The following is a 16,742-nucleotide window of genomic DNA, read 5'->3' as shown; positions in this document are numbered from 1 at the left end:
CAGGTACTACAGAGGACCTATCGGGGGAGTTGTGCGTTTGGGCCGTAGTATCAACCACGGCTCTCTCCTTATGCTTTTCGTTTTTGGGTGTGGCTTGGGGATATTTATCTTTTTTGTCCCCTCCTCTTGTTCTCCCTGACCGCATTTCCATTTTTTGCCAAATTTTGTTAGCCCACACTCTTACCGGACTGTTGTGCTTGCAGTCACCTTGAGACAAAAGATGATCGATGATGGCGGTGGCAGGCGTAAACCAAACAGTCAAAAATTGACCCCCTTTTTTTAAAGGTTTTTAATCGTTTCTTATTTAATAAAGCAAAGCTGCTGCTGAGGCTAAAGCACTGAACGTCTGTGTGTCGGTTTGACGGCTGTTTGAGCCCCCCCCGGTCGAGCCGAATAGGCTACTTTAACTACACAAGAACTTTCTGGGGGGGATTCTGATACCTAGATGCCTAGGCAGGACAAAGGCAACGTGGCTCTGGTCACAGGAGCATGCGAGTATGGCTCACTGGGGTGCCTTAAGCGGCACCCAACCTAGTTGGGCCTCCTCCGCTGACACACCAGGGCACTACACTCTGCGCCGGCCGCTAAGGGAGGCCACGCTCGCTTACCTTGACCTTACACCTGCCTGCTGCTTGCTGCTCCGAACCGGTTTCTCCCGCTGCTACCGCTGCCTCGCTGGGAACTGTAGGGTTTTTGCAATTTAGCAATTCCTCCTCTGTGTCAAGTCTACGCCGGGTCTGGCTGGGGCCGGATCTGGTTGTTTTTTCCCGGACAACGAGCCAGGCGGGTCCTGGCTCCTCGGCAGACAGACTGCTTGAGGCAGTTCGCTCGTGTAACCCCTCCTCGCAATTCTCCAGAACTCTCTCTGACTGACAGACTGTATACTCAAACTAGCACCCTTGAAGTGGTGTGCACATTATCTCTCTCCGTAATAGGGGTTATAGATTCCACAGCATGTTGTGTACTGGCCAGTATGCTAATAGTTAGCAATTTATGGCGTCTATGACTAGCAGTACATGCTGGATGGATCTGTCCATGCACAAGCTTATCTTAAACTCCAACTCATGGGGCACGCAGTGGTTAAAACCTGGAGCAGTGTAGCCCTGCTACAGACTTTAGTGCTCCCCGACTGAAGACGTCACAGGGTGACAGGCAAGGGTTGTTGTTTCAAAGCTTTATATGAAGAATTAATTGGTAGTTTACATAGAACGTGCATAAGTAAATTAAGCAGCAAAGCATACAAATCATAAGTATAGAGCACTCCGTACAGCTCTAACTGAAATCCTTGCATAGATTTGTCTTCTAAAGGTGTAGAAAATGGTCTTCTGTGCATAGAAATCTACACGTGCTTTTATAGGACTTAACACAAAGACATTCATACATTATGCGAGTTCATGGTTTTCAGGATATGCATCAATAGAGAACGAGTAAAACAAAACATTTTACTACAGAATGCATTTGAAGTTTCTCTCATGGTAGTAATACATTTAGTTTGCCGGCATTCTCACAGTTTACTCGAGAATCCAAATTGCTGCATTGTACAAAGAGAGCCTGTGATAGTTGAAATGTCCTTGTCCAAGTACAGTTAGAGTCTGTGGGAAAATTCTCTGTTTATTAATGTGAGTCTTGCATTTCTTTATTCAGAACAAGAAGAGCAGCAGTAGTCATCAGATGAAGTGTTGTGGCGTCTTTGCAAGATGGAGGACAGTGTAAGCACAGTCTAGGTAAGCTTTTAATATGGAGAAAGAAAACCTTCCTCTGATGATTTCTAAACCATCAATTCAAATCCTTACTACAGACAATCACTCATTAACTTCAGGTTCTTCTTTTTGGATTCTCCCAGGGGCTTCACGGTGTTGTAAAGTTCACTTTGCATTTCGACAACCTTTTATATCAAGCTTCTTTCTTTTTCATCCTCTTGTAGATGACATCTTATTCTCACAATCCATACCATTTTGTGATGAAATTTCTTCGCAAAACGTCAAGGAAATAAACACACATGAAATGCCAATTAATACAAGCAAAAGAGGAGTTAGAAGCAATTTCAAAATTCCTCTTCGTACGCTACCAAGCCATTCCCTTATCTTAGCAAATCCCTTTGCAGTGAATCAGAATATAGATCCGAACTCTTCCTAGGCACCTGACTCTTCCAACTCAATTAATTCATGCATTATGTTTTTAATGTTAGTAATATAGTAGTAAAGCTGTTTACCTACACGCGGTATATAGGCGCAGCATTCCCAAGCGGGAATGACCTTACAAACTTCACCTTCCTCTGCAATGAGTAAATCCAGGGCAAGGCAAGTTTGCATAATCATAGCTCCCATTGCAAGCAGTTCTTTATTTATCACTGCTACAGCACCTGCTGTTTTAGTGGCAAGACGGTCAACTAGAGTAGACATCTTTCTAATCTTTACTTCATTCAAGTCACTCGTATAGATGGTATAACTGCTCCAAAGATATCACTGAGGATCTGTTGCAAGTTATGTTTACCCCTCCTTATCTATTGCTCAAAAGGAAAGTCTAACTCGTTAGTATAATAAATCCTGGGTAAAACTAATGCTGCTAAACAGCTACCTGTCGGGTTGTGTGGTAGCTGGAAATAAGCTGACTCACCACATACATAATAGATCCTTTTTAGGATTTGCCTGCACAGCGCTTGTGCTGTGCTTGTGAAATCTGTTGGTTTTAATATAAATGTTAAGTCTTACATCCCACCATTCGCTTTCCATTGGTTCCTGTACTTACCAACCTAATTTTCCATCATTTCTGTTGGTTGTAGCATATTTTCCTGCATTTTCCAATGCTCCTTTCTCATCTGCTTCTCATCAGTTTCCCGTAGCCGAAATACTGTTAACGTCCGCTTTGGTGAAATAATTTTTTTCATAAAGTTTTGCCTCTTTCTGCTTTTGCTTTTTGCACCAGATTTATATAGCCCAACTTCTCGCCCGGGGAGATTAAGTGATTTTTCCAGAATCAGAGGATGTTGCGCCGCCCAGACTTAAATCGGGATCACCATCCCTCCAGTCAGCACCTCTGGCCACTTCCTCTCCACTCCTGTGATACTTGTCAGGGAGCTCTTTCCTTCACCCCGAAAGGTGATTGATAAAAACAGCTTGTTATCCAGTATTAGGGACAGCTTGTTATCCAGTATTAGGGTATCTTTCATAGATTCACATGCCTGAATCGTTCCCCGTCGTTGGGATGGGAGTCACCGGTACATAAATAAAGTAATGTCTCATTAGACACATAGAGTAATAGGCCAAGGGCCTTACATTAGTAACATATCCATGTCCTTTTGTAAAAAGGACCAAACTCTAGAGAAGAGCCAATCAGCTATCACCACCCTCTGGAACCTTCCTGGAAGGAGCTCTAGTCCCTCAGATTTTCTACCGCACGTCGCGCTAAGGGAGTCTCCACTGAGCTCTGCTCAGTTTTTCCTGATTTCTGGATTTCCAGTGATTTTCTTTTTGTCTCCACCATTCCTTCTTCTGTGTGAAGTTCTCAATATCTTCATGGCAGATGCTCCTAAGAAGGGCCTTTTTGGGTCCTGTGCTTCCTGTGGTGAAAAGAGGCTTCATGTTGATGACCAACATAAAGACTGCCTCAACTGCCTTTACCTGGATCATTCCTCAAAGGACTGTAAGTTATGTTGTACCTTTTCTTCAAAGACCCTCAAAGACAGGGAGGGACGCCTTTTAATTTGGCTGCAGAGACTTAAGGACAAAGACCAAGCTTTGTCTTCTGAAGAGAGTGAGGGGTCCTCCAAATCTTCAAGATCCTCTCAAAAAAGGCCCAGAGTTACTTCTCTAGGACCTTCGTCTCAGCCCCCTCAAAAGAAGACGCAGAAAAAGTCTTCAGAGGCACACCTTAAGGATTTACCACCACAGGTTTTTCCTCAGGAGGTTCTACACACCTTTAAGAAGCCTACTTCCACATCGTCGTCGACGACTACCCCGTTGACCGTTGCAAAAAACACAGTTGATGGACAGAATGTAAGACAATGTCATACATTCACCCAAGTACAAGGATCTGGGCCTAAATCCATCGTTTTTTTGCACTCCACACCACCCTGGGTTAGACACTGGCTATATGCAAATCAGCTCTGACCCTGTGCCTCCTGGGAACAGATTTGCATATAGCCAGTGTCTAACCCAGGGTGGTGTGAAGTGCAAAAAAACGATGGATTTAGGCCCAGATCCTTGTACTGGGGTGAATGTATGACATTGTTCTACATTCTGTCCATCACCTGTGTTTTTTGCAATTTTCACCCCGAGTGGGCTGGGTATGCTCAGACGTGAGTCCCAGGCTCTCCACACCACTGGAGTCAAGCTATCCAGGCTGATGAAGGCTGATAGCCAGAAACCGGTCCTTGGATGCTTGATTCCGGTCTGGGAAAGACATGGCGTGGTAGTTCGGACTGGACTGTTCCCATGAGGCACAGGGTCAGAGCTGATTTGCATATAGCCAGTGTCTAACCCAGGGTGGTGTGGAGTGCAAAAAAACGATGGATTTAGGCCCAGATCCTTGTACTGGGGTGAATGTATGACATTGTTCTACATTCTGTCCATCACCTGTGTTTTTTGCAATTTTCACCCCGAGTGGGCTGGGTATGCTCAGACGTGTGTCCCAGGCTCTCCACACCACTGGAGTCAAGCTATCCAGGCTGATGAAGGCTGATAGCCAGAAACCGGTCCTTGGATGCTTGATTCCGGTCTGGGAAAGACATGGCTTGGTAGTTCGGACTGGACTGTTCCCATGAGGCACAGGGTCAGAGCTGATTTGCATATAGCCAGTGTCTAACCCAGGGTGGTGTGGAGTGCAAAAAAACGATGGATTTAGGCCCAGATCCTTGTACTGGGGTGAATGTATGACATTGTTCTACATTCTGTCCATCACCTGTGTTTTTTGCAATTTTTACCCCGTTGACGGTGGCTTCGACGACGAGAAAATCTCCACCTACTGCTGTGGGTTGACTTCGTCGACGACGACTGTCTCTACATCTTTGGCGTCCTCAGCATCGTCTATGTCGATGACGACTACTTCATCGTCGAGGGCTGTTAAACCGATATTGTCGATGATAAAAATTAAGAAAACATCGTTGACGTCCAAGCCAGCGTCGACGCTGCGATCGTCGACGACCACGTCGACATCTGTGTCGACGAAGAATGTTCCGTCGACGTCTACCCCGTCGACGACGAGGGCTCAGTCGACGACTACGACACCGGGAGCTTCGTCGACCTTACCTTCAATTATGCCTGTCAGTGCTTCACCGTCGACGCCTACACTGACGACGGGTTCGTCGACGATACCAGAGTCCAAAGTAGAGCGTGCGTATGTCCATCTTAAAATAACTAATCGCACGTTGACACCTACCCTGACTTCTCCTAGCAGGGTCCAGCCATTACCTCCGACTCACCGTGTGGAAGAGGAGGAAGATTCAGACGATGGCAGTATGTTCGGAGCTGCGACAAGTCCTTCTGAACTTCATGTCAATTACCAAGAGAGTTCAGACTATGATGAACAAGAACCAGAAGACCAGACATAGTATCCTGACAACAGCCATCCTCCCCAGCCCCCTTTGGTTTGTCTACCTGCGTCTTTGGTTTCTGACCTCCAATTTATGATTACTGACTACAAGCAGAGATTTTCTACTTCTGCGACGTCTTCTACTCCAGTGGTCTCTCCGCCGCCAAGGTTGCAGCCTCCACCTCTACCTCCACAGTCTTTGCCCGTCACTCTACCCCCTCCACCTTACACGGATGATGAGGAGGACGAACAACAGGAGGAAGGAGAACTCCATGATTTGCAATCGACTCATGATGAGTGGGATGATTGTTATCCCATGTCCAGCGTCCCCGGTGCCTACTCAAGCTGATTCTCCTCCTGAGGATATTGGGGGTTTTCATAATATCTTGGAAAGGGCTGCACAACGTTTCCAGATCCCTATGCCTTCTCACCAGCAGGATTGTTTCCTTTATGACTTTAAGGAACCTTTTAAAAGTCTGTAAGATCTGTGCCCATTACTACATCTGGGAAGAGGGGGTTAAAATAATGCATAATCCATCTTCGGTCCCCCCAGTGTTACCTCGGCTGGGCAAAAAATACAGGGCTCCGGACACTGCTCCAGCCTGCCTTACCGGACATCCCAAGCCTGATTCCGTCATCACTCGGGCTGCTCAGCGGAAATCTAAAAACCCTTCTGCTCCGCTGTCCGCTCCTCCAGACAAGGAAGGCAGGAAACTTGACAATATTGGGAAACGTTTCTCTCCATGTCTGCATTAACAGTGCGTGTGTCTAATCCCTTAGCGTTATTAGGACGCTATAACAGGCAGATGTGGGCAGACATTGCTCCAAACTTGGGGGCTTTGCCGGAGAATTCGAAGGAGGAAGCAAAGAAGATCTTGCTGGAGGGCGAAAGTTCGGCTTCCGAGATTATCGATATTGCGATGGATATCGCCTAGTGGTTTTCGCCAACTAGCTGGCGCTGCTGTATTACGCGCCAAGGTTGGCTGAAGGCAACATCTTTCCGGCCGGAAGTCCAGACCAAAGTCCTGGACATGCCCTTCGATGGTCAGCTTCTCTTTGGCACGTATATTAATGAAGCTCTTCAGGGCATAAAAAAGGATACTGACACGGCTAGGGCTCTGGGTACCCTTCAATTTAAAAATCCTCCTTTTCGTGGCTCAAGGGGTAGAGGTCAATCTTCCACCAGAGGAGACTACCAACACTATCGGTCTTCCTATTCCTCCTCCAACCAACAATATCGGCCACAATACCAACAACGTCAACAACAGCAATCCTCTTACAATAAGACCTCCTTTCGAGGAATGGGAGGAAGACAAGTTCGCTACTCAGCGGCAATGACTTTCCTCTACCGCCGGTCTCCATTTCCTCTCCACCCTCCAAAATAGGAGTAAGAATTTACCATTTCTTAAACAATTGGAAACAAATAACAACGGACCGTTGTTTTCTTCAACTGGTACAATTTGGACATTCGCTAGAGTTCATTCAAATTCCTCCCCAAACCCCTCCTCGACCTATTATCCACAAAAATCTACGCCTTTTACTCCTGGAACTTTCACTCAATCTCCAGAAGGGAGCTATAGAAAAGGTCCCTCTTCGTCAATGGGGGAAGGGATTTTACTCCAGTTTTTTCCTGGTACGCAAAAAGGAGAAGAAATAGAGACCAATACTAGACTTAAGGAGTCTCAACAAATTCACTGAGCAGGCAACAAACATGTCACGAATGGGAATTGAACCAGCGGACTCTCGACCGCATATTCTCACAATGGGACACTCCTCCCTTGGACCTATTTGCTACCAAGCAGAACGCCAAATGCCAAAACTTAACAAGCTGGCATCCCCAGCGAGGGTCTCTAGGGAATGCATTTTCGACTGCAGCTTCCTCAGGAAGCTGAAGTCAGAACCCTGCCCTCTAATCCTGATAGCTCCAGCGTGGCTTCGCCAACATTGGTTCACGGAGCTCCATCTTCTCTCCTTGATCCATTTGAAACCATTTCCCTCCCTCCTCACAATGAACAGGGAACAAGTCCAACATCCGGATCCAGCATCTCTGAAATTATCGGCTTGGCTCCTGAGTTCCGAGAGTTCCATGGCCTAGTCATTCCTCCGGACTGCAGGGCAGTTCTGGCTCGGGCTCGAGCTTACAGTACTAACAAGACATATTCCTTAAAATGGAAGAGGTTCTGCATCTGGTGTAAGTCAGCAAGGATACACCCTCTTTCGTCATCTCCAGAACAGATATTGCCTTACCTTCTCCATCTGGCGACTTCAGGTCTTGCTCACGCCTCTATTAAAGTTCACCTGGCAGCAATATCCCGTTTCAGGAGGTCTTCTGCAGTTCCTTCGCTTTGGTCTAACAGATTGATTAAAAAAAATGTCAAAGTCCTGTTCAGGACTTTTCCTCCTGTAAAATCTCTGCCTCCCACTTGGCAGCTCAACACAGTTCTTGCTCAGCTTATGAAAGACCCCTTTGAGCCGATACACAGAGCTGATCTTAAATATCTTTCTTGGAAGACAGCACACCTTCATGCTCTTACCTCTGCAAGGCGAGTAAGTGAGCTTCATGCATTTTCAGTTCAAGACCCTTTTCTTCAGTTCAAACATGACAGGGTTATTCTGCGAACTAATCCTAAATTTGTGCCCAAAGTCTTGTCAGACTTTCACCTCAATGAGCGTATAGTCTTATAGACCTTTTTTCCAAATCCTCAAACGCCGGCAGAAAGAGCTCTACACTCTCTAGACCTTAAACGATGCCTCAAATTCTACCTTGACAGGACAAAGTCGTTCCGCAAATCCAACCAACTCTTTGTGGCTTACAGTCGACCTAGGAAAGGCCTTCCATTGACTAAATAAAGTATCTTTCGGTGGATCTCTGCAGTTATTACTTTCTGTCACCAGCAAGCGGGTCAACCATTGTGTTCCAAGGTTCGAGCCCATTCCACTAGGGCGATTTCTACCTCCATGGCACTCTTTGCAGGTGTGCCTATCACAGACATTTGCAGAGAGGCAACATGGAAGACACCGCATACATTTACCAAGCATTACTGTTTGGATACGGACCTCATGAAGGATGCGGCAGTGGGACAGGCGGTACTACGTCATATATTCCAATAGAGGTGAGCCTTCTTTTCATCCCACCATACTTGCTTTTATACGCACATTTCTTTATCGTATTCTTTAATGCTTTATTTGATGGTAATTTGGTACTTTCCATGTTTCACATTGATATGTTATTATCTGGTGAATTTGTATATGCTGTACCATTCGAAATGTGCTTGTCATTGCTTAATACTCGGATTCAGGCATGTGAATCTATGAAAGATACCCTAATACTGGATCAGAAATGCGTTACTTACCGTAACTGCAGTTATCCAGTATTGGTATCTTGCATAGATTCACATGCAACCCACCCACCTCCCCTGGAAGGCCTCACCTAGTTCTCTCAGAGATACACCTACTTAGCACTGTGCTTACGAAAATCAGAGGGACTAGTGCTCCTTCCAGGAAGGTTCCAGAGGGTGGTGATAGCCAATTGGCTCTTCTCTAGAGTCTGGTCCTTTTTACAAAGGACATGGATATGTTACTAATGTAAGGCCCTTGGCCTATTACCTTATATGTCTAAGGAGACATTACTTTATTTATGTTTTTCTTTTTTATAAACATTTTGTTGTAATAGCAGACAAATACACGTTATGTTACAATGTACTCGGCCAAGCTTCACAAAGTTCACCTAATAAGTTTACTGATCTACCCACACAGCGGTTATGCCAACATCCCAATTTGGGCAGGCGGCGAGGAACAAGAATTCACTAACAACGTTACAGAATGAGAGACGTCAGCTAGCACCACGGATAACAACAATAGTGTGGCCCCCTCAGTCGAATTCCTTCAAGCGCGCCCTATTCTAAGCTCTCTGGACAGGTATCGTTCGACGTATCTCCCATGTTTGTAGTCTCAGCGTTAGCCCATACTCTACTGATGGCACGCACCTCATTATCATCACACGCATCCCAGTAGGTAGGTCTTTCACGCAAGGCTTCAGCCAATTCCAGCGGGTTCATCGACACTGGCATCGCACCTGTCATGCACATTCGCTGTCTCTTCCCCATTGTCTCTCCCTGCACCCTGCATACATGAGGTATATAATCTCCCAAAAGTTTTTAGGTCGGCTCCTGGGAGGGTGTAGTTCACTATAGATTTCCGATTGTGTGGAACAGTACATCAATTCCCGTGACCATTGCCGCAACGTCAGGATGGGCCGCCTCATCCAGCATAGAGCTACTCTTCTCTTGGCCATGAGCAGCCCCATGTCTACCAATCTGCGAATTGCCCTAGGCAACGCCTTAGTGTACCCCAGAAGCGCCATCAAGGGATCCATAGATAGTTCAGTTTCAACCACCCTACTCAACTCCTCAAATACCCCTTCCCAGAAGGAGAAAACTCCCGGACACAGCCATGCAAGGTGCAGAAAATCAGCAGTTGTAGAATGGCATCTCTCACATTTAGCGTCCTCACGTAGGCCATATCTGCATAGCCTTTCCGGGGTATAATATGTTCTATTGAGATATTTGAAATGGACCAACCTATGCCTACCATGGAGTGATATTTTCCTAGTATTCATGCAACAATAGAACCACTTATCATCTTCCAGTTGAACATTCAAATCTCGTTGCCATGCAAGCCTAGCCGCAGCATACGTATGCGCCCTGTGTGACATTGCTATCTTATAGATAGCTGTAATCATTTTGCGGGGGGATGTGGTCTTGATAACGTGTTAACTCCAGTGCCTCTGGGGGTTCTTCCATACCGTCACCCAGTGGTGCCCGGAGGGCCCCCCTCACCCTATGAAATTGAAATTTGTTCAAGAGCGTGACACCTTCCGAAGTGCCCGTCACTTGCTCCAGGGTGCGAACCGTCCCCTCTTGAAAAAGGTCCCCAGCAACTTCCAAATTCAGTGCGCGCAACGCGAGTGCACGGAGTGAAATGAGCCGACGGTGGCAGGACATCCGAGAGCTGTGGGAACCCCGACGACTTTGACACAACAGGATTGGGAGACCGACGTGACGACCGCCCCCCACAGTGGGACGACGGGGCCCGGATGGACTAGTAAGGCCGTAGGAGAAGGCGAGTTCTTGGCAGCGCCGCCGCGACACGACGGGCGACTTGCCAGGGCAGTTTACCGCGGGATCGCGGCCGCGACGTTGGGTGTTTTGCCATGCCTCTGGACCCCCCCTCCCGAGCATAGCAGCTATTGACATGTGGAGGGGTAGTACCCTAGTTTATTCGATCTGCATAAAGAACGTGCACCGGACGCGAAGGCGCGGTGAATAGCCGCGAACGCTCGACCCCACCTGCCCGCCATTGATCATGTGGACTCGCACAGAGGGTCCAGAACTCCCCATATTGTGCCGTCAGCGGGCGTTGGGGACCACAAATGGGGCAGACCAAGAGAAGGTGACGCCTCAGCCACCACCCCTGACTAAATCGCGAGACAGGCAGGCCAGTGAAGACTCCACGTTTAGGAAATTAGACCAAGTCCTCGCGGCCATAGAACATTCCAGAGTGGCGATGGAGAACAAATTTGACACTCTAGCTACAGATCTAAATCTTCTCCGAGACGACCACAGGAAGCTGACGGACAAAGTCACCCACGGCGAAAAGATAGTACAGGCACTGGACCGGCAAGTACAGCAACACCACCGAGACATTGTAGACCTACAATCCCGGATCAAGGCCCTGGAGTAGAAGACGGACGATTTTAGAGGGACGCTTCCGGAGGAGCAACATCCGAGTCATGAATCTGCCGGAGGGGGCTGACCCAATACAATTCATCACGGACTGGATCGCGACCTTTACGCCTGCCAAAGATTTAACTCCCTATTTCTCCATTGAACGAGCGCAGCGGGTCCCAACGCGCAAACCCAAGCCAGGTCTGCCCCCCGCGACCATTCCTGTTGAAACTCCTACACTTTCGAGACAGAGACGCTATTCTCCGGGCGGCTAGGACACACTGGCGTCTGCAGGTGGAAGATAAACAAGTGATGCTGTTCCCCGACTACTCCAGAGCAGTACAGCAACAGAGGGCCAACCTTCCAGGCGATAAAGCGCACACTCCGCCAAAAGAACATCCAGTACGCCCTGTTCCCGGCCAAACTTAAGATCATCCACGAAGGCGCTACACATTTCTTTACAGACCCGAAAGAAGCAGATACTTGGATGGAGCAACATGTCTCTCGTCGCTCCCGACCTCGACAGGCACACAAGGCGGTCAGCCCAGGCGGCAGTCGCGGAGACAGGGCCGCAAAGTCACCCTGGCGCAACTCAGTGTCCGATCAAGTCAGACGGGGAGCGGTTCCCCGGACCTTACACAAATCATAGCGGAGCGCAGAAAGGCGATCCAGGCGGTATCCGTGTTTGGCCCTGTGGAGGTAGGGTCGGATGTAGAAGGAGAACCCCGCCTGTTTAGATCTGAAGAAGAGGCCAGTGATGTCCCGGCCTCCCGCGAAGGTTCCATGTCGCCCCCGATAGTGACGTCCCAGACTGCGGATCTGCTGATGTAACAGTGATGTGAACACCGGGACCACACAGTACCACGGCTCATCTGACAATCCCCCGGTCCCCACATGGAGACTCCCCCAGGAGTGCCTCACTGATCAGGCCTTCCGCCAAACACACGGGGAATTCATCCGGGAACACTTTCTACACAACGCATGTTCCGCCTCATCCAGAGCTATAGAGTGGGACGCATACAAGGTTAGTGCCAGTTCCATGCATGCCTAGTAGCGTTTAAAGAGTCTACGATACCTGTCCTGTGGTCGACCGGCTCCATAACTATCGCCGACAGAGGGATAGGTTCAGCGAAAAGTCTCTCCATTCGTAGGTAGGGGATGTCAGCCCCACCGTGAATCCAGGCATGGAGTTGGGCTCCTTGCGCCGCCCTATAATATAGTTCGAAGTCCGGAGCTCCCAGACCCCCCAAATGGTACGACAGTGTGAGCACTCCCCACTGGACCCTAGCTTGCTTACCAGCCCAAGCCAGTTTTAACATAGGTTGCCTAAGCCTGTGAAAGAAAATGCGCTGCAGCACCAAGGGAATGTTCGTGAAAAGGAATAGGAGTCTGGGCAGAACTACCATCTTCATGATGGAAATACCTCCCATTAAAGACAGTGGTAGTCGGCACCATAGGTCTACGTAGTCTTCCAGCCTGGCAATGGCCGTACCATAATGCTCTCTGAAAACGATGTCAGCACCAGTATGCAGTCTGATGCCTAAATACCGCACAGAGTCCTCAGTCCATTGCAACGGATATTCCATGGCAAATGCAGTAGTGGATGGCGATTTTTCCCAATTATCCCTAAGGCCCGACAACGCTCCAAAGCGTACCAATTCCCTGATAACTGAGGCCAAGTTGTCCTTTAGGTTCTCTCACATACAAGAGCGTGTCATATGCATAGGTTGACACGACTATTCTATACGTTGGAAAACCGATACCGTCGTTACCATGATACTCCGCCACCAGAGCATATAACAGAGGAGACAGGGGGCAGACCTGCCTGGTGCCTCTGGTAATATTAAAGGGGGCCATAACTAGGTCACCAGTTTGCACTCGAGCCGTGGGCTTGTAATATAAAGTCCCAAGCAACTGCAAGAAAACCGCCCCAAGCCCCACTCTAGTCAGCACCGGCTTTAAAAACATCCACTTCATGGAATCAAATGCTTTTTCCATATCTAGAAAAACAGCTACCGCTTTGTTTTCCTGACGAACATGCTGCTTCGTGCCAAACACCGTACGGATATTATAAGTTAAGTTTCTGGATGGAATGAATTCCGCCTGTTCCAGAGTAACCAGGATATGAGACATCAGAGCAAGTCTAGTAGCCAATATTTTCGCGAATATTTTCGTGTCCACATTAAGAAGGGATAGTGGGCGAAACGAACTACATTCATCTAATGCCTTACCCGGTTTAGGGATGGGAACCAAAAATGCCTCCCTCATAGATGGGGGCACGGTGCCCGTTGTACATATATCATCGAACAGAGCAGCAAGGTGTGGCAGCAATTGTTCTAAAAACGTCTTGTATAATGCAACTATCAAGCCGTCTGTCCCCGGAGCACTACTAGCTTTCGTGCCTCCCAAAGCGTCAATGATCTCATCCCCTCTGGAGAAGTGTGGCTCAATGGTTAGAGCGGCAGACCCTGATGCAGAGGTCTAGCCCGGGACCAGGGTTCAATTCCCGCCTCGGCGGGTCTTGGGCTCAATTTCCTCGGACCTGAAAATGCTCGCCTCTGTGCCTATTCTAATCATGGGTCCCACTCTGCAACTCTGGGCAATAGCTTGCTTAATCTCCACAACGGCCCCAACAATGCTAGGATGCCTGGCTTCACCTTGGGGGTGCCCAGGAGTGGGCACTTCACAAGGAAAAGCCAGGAAGGGTTCCACAGCTGTATGCGTACAAGCGCCGAGATACCCTCATGGGGTCGATTTGTGCGCTATACAAGTACTACTACATTTACATTTACATCGGATGCATTAGGAGTTCCCTGTGCGAGTCTGGGAGAAAAGGGAGTTGAATATGCTCCAAATACTCCACAATCTGGTCTTCGGACCCTGCAGACCGTGACCGGTATAGGTCAGCATAATACTGTCAGAAGCGTTCCGCAACTGCAGCCTCTTCCGTCAATAACTCACCGCTCTCCGCCTTAATTTCAGTTACCTGAGGCCTACCACGCCGCGCTTTCATTAGTCACGCCAGTACAAACCGCGGCCTTTCTCCCTCACCATATGAGCGTGCCGTAGCATACTTGCCCAGGTGCTTCACTTCACTATCAGCAGCAGCCTGATATTCCTCAAGCAGAGACTTAATCTCCCTATCTAAGGTTTCATCACCCTCAGCGAGCCGCTGCTGCTCTAGGTTTTTGTTGCGGGGTTGATGGGGGAAAATGAAGGGCACGGAGGCTGGACCGAGGTATATACGGTTTTATTTTGATAAATGTCCTCTTTTTCCTTTGTGCAGTACGTTCTCTAGATAATATAGCAGGATTGACTCCTCCTCCTGCTCTCGTCTGGGGTTTACTGCTCTCTCTTTCGGGGTCCAGCGCTTCCTCGGTTGCTCCACCGAAGTTCATGCGTGAAAAATAAAAGGAGGACTAACATTAGGAAGGGTTCTTTTAGAACAGTATACCCATGTGGGAACCCGGGGTGTGTAAGGGTCACCGTGTGTCATGCAGCTAAAGCGGGTTTTGTGCTCCGTGAATTGATGACAGCAGGCTATTTACTCTGGGGCATAGCACACAGTACAACAGGCAGGCTCTCCGGGCGTTTACGCGGTATCTCCCCACTTCCCAAACCACCCAGTAACGCGCTGCTGTACCTGGTGGAGCCACACTCCCTGGTGAGTGTGGCCGGGCGACTCGCGTGGACGATGGCCTCCTGGCTTTCCCTTTTCCTCCGGTTGGGACTCTTCTCCCTCTGCCGTCTCCGTTCTTCGGAACGTCTCGTCTCCCTTCTCCAACTCTTCTCTCCGCTTCCTCGCGACCTGCCTCCACTCCTCGGGTCTTGGCTCGGTGACGTCACACACCGATTTTTCCACTTCCTTCTTTTTGACCAATCCTGTATTGAAGACGTCAGTCAGGGGCGTGGTGTCGTCCTGGCTACTCTCCCAGTTAAAGGAGCCTTCCCCTTCCTCGTCAACGTTGTCTGGCCAGCTTGTCAGGGAGTCGCGTTGCCAGTCGTCCTGATGTGGGGAACAAGAGGGAGGGGCAGCTACGTCAGATACCCACCAGTCCACCACAGGGGTCCCTTCTTCTGAGGGTAAGCTTTCCCCGCTACAGTTTTTTAATTTACCTTCTAGGTCTGTCAGAGTCTTACTAATAGCCTTAAGCACACCGAGTGCTTAGCCATTGCGATACCCCTAATGTACACTTTAAACGTTTACCACCAATACCATCACACCATAGCCGCCTATAGCCCACCAGCACTCGCTATAGTGACGGCATCAGATGTGCGTAAAACTGTACATCCTAATGACTCTACCTTCTCCCTGTGTGTTTTGTTTTGTCCTTTCATGTTATGTGTACAGGTGGTCTTGAGAAGGGAATCCCCCTCTCACACGTAGATACACTTTAGGGCGTGTAGACACATAGTCTCCCCTACACCCCCACTAGGTAATTTGCACTCACTTATTTTAGGTCCTGAAGAAAGCCAGTCTAGTCATAAGGCACTGGCTGAAACATGTTGACCCATTGGATGTGAGAGGTCGTAACTCGCCCCTTACATCCCCTTGCCTTATTTTTAACCGCTGACGGAGGCCCAGGTATTAAAGTCTAATTTTACCTTCGGGTACTGGGACCACCGTTCAGCCGTTTTAACATCACTTCCTTAACTATCTTCACCGCACACTCAGTAATATACCAGCTCCGCTGTAGTCAGGCGTTGAAGCACACCCGGGGCACGCTAGGTGCCACTGGGTGGGCCCGATGATGAAGCATGCCACCAACTAGGTTGGTGGGTGAGGGCTTTTAGAACACACCTGCTGGGTGTTCACACTCCGTGACAAAACATACCAGAGTCTTCCCCCTCCCCTAAAGTAACTAGAGCTAGTCTCTTTTTGATTTAATCACTTTAAACGTTTCCCAGACAGTCTGGAAACTATTTACGGTGCCAATATTAGTGTCAAAAAAGGTTTTAATGGCGTCCGCCATGTCCTCCTTAAATACTGGGTCCAATAAGGAGTATGGAGGGAACCTCCACGTAAACGGCGACAGGCGCTCACTAGGGGGCTCCAATACGCAGTAGTGGTGAGTGGTCCGACAGTGTACGCGGCAATACCATACACTGTTGTACCAAATTAATCAGTGTAGAAGACACCATCCAATAGTCGATACGTGTGTGTATGTCATGGTACGCCGAATAATGTGTATAACCCCCTCCCACTCCACTCCTCATTCGCCACACACATCCAAACACACCAGAACTTCCTCCAACTTTCTTGCAGCCACCACTGGGCTTCTAGGTGGGCCCGCTGGCCTATCCATGTCCGGGTCCCTGGCCAAATTACACCCCTCGCCACCCCCCCCCCCCCGTTCACCCCCCCCCTCCTCCAGTATCCTAGAATCCCTATTTTGGGCAATAATCCTAGCAATCTCCCCAAAGAATTCAGGGGCAGTCATATTTGGGTCCGTACATATTAGGAACGAGAAGGTCCAGTCCCCGACC

The 16,742-nt window shown here is 48.6% G+C and overlaps 1 protein-coding gene across 2 annotated transcripts in view; it reads left to right on the top strand.

The window, feature by feature from the left end:
• Nucleotides 1–16,742, top strand: part of NME6 (NME/NM23 nucleoside diphosphate kinase 6) — a 167,836-nt gene that overhangs the window by 37,706 nt on the left and 113,388 nt on the right. For both annotated transcript variants that reach the window (XM_078677918.1, XM_078677920.1), the window contains exon 2: nt 1,645–1,724. The gene's annotated coding sequence lies outside the window, so the exon portion shown is untranslated. The remainder of the gene's footprint in view (nt 1–1,644; nt 1,725–16,742) is intronic.

The sequence above is a fragment of the Lissotriton helveticus genome, chromosome 1_1 (genome assembly GCF_964261635.1).
Source record: "Lissotriton helveticus chromosome 1_1, aLisHel1.1, whole genome shotgun sequence".
Taxonomy (NCBI): Eukaryota; Metazoa; Chordata; class Amphibia; order Caudata; family Salamandridae; genus Lissotriton; species Lissotriton helveticus.
The sequence above is the reverse complement of the archived record's forward strand: the minus strand, read 5'-3'. Positions and strand labels throughout refer to the sequence as shown.